The 5,807-nt window shown below is 52.0% G+C and overlaps 1 non-coding gene across 1 annotated transcript; it reads right to left on the bottom strand.

Moving 5' to 3' along the window:
• Nucleotides 1-5,077: 5,077 nt before the first annotated feature.
• Nucleotides 5,078-5,261, bottom strand: LOC146863154 (U2 spliceosomal RNA). The gene has a single exon (XR_014978646.1). It is a non-coding gene; the product is annotated as a U2 spliceosomal RNA (small nuclear RNA).
• Between the last annotated feature and the right edge of the window lie 546 nt (nucleotides 5,262-5,807).

Genomic DNA, 5,807 nt, shown 5'->3' with positions numbered 1-5,807 from the left:
GACCTCTGCAAAGTGAGATAAATGCAACTCGAAATTGAATTTGTTCTACACACACCCAATTATTACATTAGTTACGCATCCGTTTCATCACTTGGGTTTTACAAGGAGCAGGCTGTACAGATGTGGGAGCGTCAGTCTTTGCCTCGGTTTCTCTTACTTACAGATCATCTTTACACCCAAAGGCAGCTTTTCAACGAGTAAAACATGATTTATACAGAAAAATCAATCATTATTTGAATTAACACAATTGACCCTGAGAATATAAATGGCGTGACAAAATAAAAAAAAAATTGGAAGCATAAAACATGCGATACCGAGCAAAATAATTATGAAAATATACATTCCCTAGGCCGTGGGTGGGACCATAAATTGAAATATTTAGCTTCACGTGTTTGGAATCGCTCCCGTGGTTCCGTCATATTTATTTTTTTATACAATTCCTTCTTGCTCGTCTCGATGCCGTGTCCTCGTCTGACTTCCTCTTCAACTCTCCTGTCTGGCTAAGCTTTCGTCCAGGGCTGCTGTCTGTCACCTCTGGCTCGCTTCTATCTTGCCCGCCATTTGTGCAGGCACGTGCGCTGCTCGACTTTCCACCAGTCCATCTACCCTCTCACACATGTTCACCTTTCTCGCGCCCTCCTTCCAGCCATATTGGGAATTAAGGGGGAGTGGGGGGGCAAGCCGACACCAGACCACTTTATTGTGTGTGAAAAAGGCCGCTTTATTGAAACAGGTGCATATCACAATTTTAACTCCTTGGCCACTGCCTTACAAAACTAACACCTCGCTATACAATCATTTCCTGACCTCTTGTTCCTTCCCCCACCCCTACGATCCCAACATCAGTTCCCCCATCCCCCAAAATACAACATAACATTCCATAACCAACAATTAACCCAATCCTACACCATGTAGCCTTTCCCACTCCCAAACTCCCCTGACCGTAACCCCTACCTGCCTTCTGTGCAACTGTAACTATCCAACCTCTAATCTAAACTTATCCAAACTGTTTCCCCTTCCCTGTTCCTGGACCCAAACTACCAAACTTATAACAACAAACTCTAGCCAATCCCGGCCAACTGTCAACCACCCCGCCTGCACCTGTTCCAAGCGACAATACAGCCAACTGCCCCTATGCACCTGTTCCCACAAATGCTGCCCACCAAGCTTCTCAAACGACATCCCACACCCCTAAAACTACGCCCCTTCACCCCTAAACATTAGGGTGGGCGGGAGGGGAAAATATTTCCTACTCCCCGCGCTCCCAGCCACCAGGTCACCAAACTTAAAATGGTGGCTGGGGAGGCGCGCAACTAGCCTATATAGCCCTTGGGCTACTTTTGCCGTAATTGGGCTGCATTTGGGCTATCCCAAAATGCAGCCCAAACTCACAAAATGGCCGCTACGGCCACTCCCCCCCCTCCCCCTCCCAATCTGCCCGGGAGGCAGACCTCGCTGTGCTCGGCTGCCCCCCAAGCTCCCATTGGGAATTAAGGGGGAGTGGGGGGGCAAGCCGACACCAGACCACTTTATTGTGTGTGAAAAAGGCCGCTTTATTGAAACAGGTGCATATCACAATTTTAACTCCTTGGCCACTGCCTTACAAAACTAACACCTCGCTATACAATCATTTCCTGACCTCTTGTTCCTTCCCCCACCCCTACGATCCCAACATCAGTTCCCCCATCCCCCAAAATACAACATAACATTCCATAACCAACAATTAACCCAATCCTACACCATGTAGCCTTTCCCACTCCCAAACTCCCCTGACCGTAACCCCTACCTGCCTTCTGTGCAACTGTAACTATCCAACCTCTAATCTAAACTTATCCAAACTGTTTCCCCTTCCCTGTTCCTGGACCCAAACTACCAAACTTATAACAACAAACTCTAGCCAATCCCGGCCAACTGTCAACCACCCCGCCACCCAGAAACAAGGGGGGGGGAGTGTAGGCGGATACGCCTCTTCCTCCCCTTTTTCTGCCCCCCCCCAATCCCCCCGGGACCGCATGTGAACCTTAACGCATGTAAAACCCCTAGCAACCGTGCTAAAACCTCTCAAACTCCAAGCGGTACCGGGGCAATCCCCAACGCGACAAGTGTACCCCAGCGTCCCTGAACAGCACTCGCGCATCGCCGCAGATGTCCCCATGAGCCAATCGTCCTATCCCCACATAACTACCAAACCGCCCCATCTCCGTGGGTAACCTCCTCCTCACTTAATCCACTGCCCGAAGGCTTACCGCCCCCGTCCAACTCCGCCAGGGGACAAATTCCGACGCGACAATGGAAAACGCCACCCATCTCCCCCTGATCCATACCAGGTCCTTTGACATAAACCGCCTCAGTGCCAACCTGTCTCCCTTGCCCTGTCAGTCTCCCCCAACTGTAATACCAACAGAAACGGGCCCCTTCCCGCCCGTAAAATACGTTCCCCACTGGCACAAATTCCTTCCCGCTCCAAAAGGCCCTTACTCCGCCATGCCACAGAGGATAAGTCTGTCTGGACCCTCAAGCTGCCTCAAAATAACTCTCCCGGGCCTGTACCCGCGCCCGTCTCACCAAAGAATACCCCACGATCCCGATGGCCATCTCCCTGGCGAGGGGTCCCATAACCGAACCTGAAAAGAAAACAAGAATGAAAACCAGGAAAAAACCCCAACTAAACATTATCATTATATTTTTTTTTTTTTTTTTTTTTTTTTTTTTTTTTTTTTGCTGCACCCATACCGCTAATAACAATTCGATGACCACCTGCCCCACATCCTGATGTCCCTACTCTCCCAACCCCTCGCCTGTGCCCCTGATGCCGCCCCAATGTGGAAGGAATGCGTGCCAAAAACCTTTCTCCTCGATAACCCGTCTCCTCATTGCTGTATGCAGCACCGCCCGCAGTACGAAGCCTTCACGCCCCGCCCCCACCTATGTGAACAGACCAAGTCCCCCAACCCCCCGAGCAAGATTTCCGACGCAAAACCCACCGCAAAGGGCAACCGGTGGCGAACGCACCCTCATCCCAGCTCGCTTTTTGTGGTCCGTTTTCCCCTTTCAGAGCCAACTACTAAAACCCTCCGCCCCGAAAGAGACCTCCCCATAACCAGTTCCCGACGAAACCGACCCCCGCCAACTTGCCCCATCGTCACCTCGGACGGACCCTTTGCCGCCAAGGCCAATATGAACTGCAAACCGCCTCTTGTCTTGCCACCCCGGGAACCCGCCCGTTCGCCTCTGAATGGACAAACTCCTCCCATGCCGCCCGGTATGCTGACCTCGTAACCAGGGCTAAGGCGCCGAAAACCAAGTGTAGCATCCGGTGTTGCCCACTTCCCATAACCATTTCATCATTCCGGTCAGAGTCCCGTCCCGTCCTAGGCGAGCCCACCGAATCTCCCGCGTTGTGAACTAAACAAGGCATTTGCAATGTCATCGACCACGCCTAGCCCATACACCGCGTGGAACGTCATATCATGCCTCAACGCCCCCGCCCCTAAACCCTCAACCACTCGAGCACCTGCTCATCCCGTGCCGACTTGCCTGTTGCTCCCCTGCACCACAGCCATTTTGTCACTCCTAACGTGACCTTCTTGTGATCTAACTGAAACCCCCCTACCGCGTGACAGCCACCACCCAGGAAAAGACATCCCAGACAGCCATGCTCCTGCCTCCCTCCACCCGTTCCGCGGGCCAGGGTTCTACGCACCACCTTCCCTGCCAGTACAGCCCAAATCCCCTGCTCCCTTCTGCATCTGAGAAAATCTGCACATTCCACACCAATGTCCACGTCCCTCATCAAACGCACCCCGTTAACTGGTGCCGTAAAAACTGCCAACATTCTCGAGGCTACCCGCACCCCGCTGACAGCCGAACAGGCTAGTGTGGGGGCCTCTGCCTCTCCACTGGTCTCCCCAGTCGCCTCCCGAACGTCCGCCCTACTCTACCCACCCTACTGGCAAAATTGAGATGCCCAGCGACCCTTGCATGCCCCCAATCGTCACCTTCTGTCGCGTCAACACACTTGCTCGCAGTTCTTAACATGTTTCGCTTTGTATCCACCAGAAGGCATGCCTCCACCAAACGGGACCCAGATCCATGCCTAGAAAAGCCAGTACCATACTGGGTCTTCGTGTTTTCCCCAGTGCCCATGGCACACCCATCTCCCTCATGATCTCAGGGAAACTGTCCAGCCCTTCTGGCAGTCCGCGGAGTCTGAGGTGCCGACACAAAAGAAGTCATCCAAGACCCACATCGCGCCTTGGTGACCCGTCCGTTCCGTAACTAACCCTTGTAGGAACGTGCCGAAACTTCAAAAGTGCGCCAGACATGGAGCAGCCCATCGGCAATGCTTTGTCCACATACCAGTGACCGCCGAATTGTATGCCCCACAGCTCCAAGTCATCTGGATGAACTGGCAACAGCCGGAAAGCCGACTGCATGTCGCACTTTGCCATCTGCACTGTTGCGCCCGTGGTCACCACCAGTAACATAGCCACGTCAACAGAGGAGTAAAACACAGTGGCCGCACTTTCCTCAATAAATTCCGTGACCGACCCACCTTTGGGCCATGACCATTGCTGTATCAGCCAAAACTGCCCCTGCTCGGTTTTTTTTTTTTTTTTTTTTTTTCTTTCCCGTCACCACTCCAATGGGTGACCCCATCAACTTTATGCAACAGCCATTTCCTGAAAGGGGTCCGCCCTGCGGCCCTCCTGTACCTCCTTATCCATTTTTGCTTTTTCCACCTGTGGGCGCTCCTGCGCCAATTTCAACGTAACTGCCCATCTCCGCACCCTCGTACCGTCCTACACCAAACTAAACCCCACCAGAAACCCCCAACCGTAGTCACTCCGCCACTGCTTTTATATATATATATATATATATATATATATATATTTTTTTTAATTTATTTATTATTATTATTTTTTTTTTTTATTTTAAGCATGGGAATCTTGCATGATACCACTACACCAGCGGCGCTCGTCCTGTCCGGATAACCCCACAACTTCCCTACCTTAACCGTACTAAGAGCCCTGGGGCCCAGGCCCCTCAGCCCCCCTCCCACCTGCCGTGGCTGCTTTTGTGTTGCACCATTCCTGGAGGTACTGCAACACCAAGTTGATGCGTGGATTGGACAGAGCCAGCTCCTATTCCATCTCCCTGTTCCAAAAATCAAATTAATATATGGACCCCAGATAGAGGGCGCATCAGATATTAACTGGCCGTAAAAATAGTCTTCACCGACCCCGCGAGCCCCATGGTATGTTCTCCCCGCTTCGCTGCCGTATCCCACGCCATGCGCGCCCGGAATTCCTCAGCATACTGAGCCCAGGCATATCCCCCCCTTGTAATTTGCGCTTTCCGTATGACTGCCTTGTATTTACACATGGCCACTAACCTCCCTGGAAGCTCCCCACCGTACCCACTGTCAAATTGAGAAAAGCCGCTGTCCGGTTCCCTATCGTCACAGGCACCTTAAGCCTCCTTGCCCACTCGAATTCCACCTCCTCGGAACCCTCCTTTGTCCTGACTTTCCTATGCCGGAGTTTGACCATTTCCACCTATTCCTCCTTCCAAACCTCGTTTTGTTACCAACATCCAATGCCCCCCAAGGGCTTCGCTACCCCCATAAACGGTAACCGTGTGCTCTTCAATTCCTCCTTTCCACTTGATTTTTTTTTTTTTTTTTTTTTTGTGAGCCCACTGTGGAGCCCGACCCACACCTTGAGATTAAGAGTCTACATGCTCTAACGACTGAGCTAGCCGGGCCCCTCCCCTGTCCTTGCATCAGCTGCCTCTTTCTTGACCGT

Source organism: Triturus cristatus, chromosome 2_2, assembly GCF_964204655.1.
Source record: "Triturus cristatus chromosome 2_2, aTriCri1.1, whole genome shotgun sequence".
Taxonomy (NCBI): Eukaryota; Metazoa; Chordata; class Amphibia; order Caudata; family Salamandridae; genus Triturus; species Triturus cristatus.
Note: the sequence above shows the minus strand (reverse complement) of the source record. Positions and strands in the feature narration are given on the sequence as shown.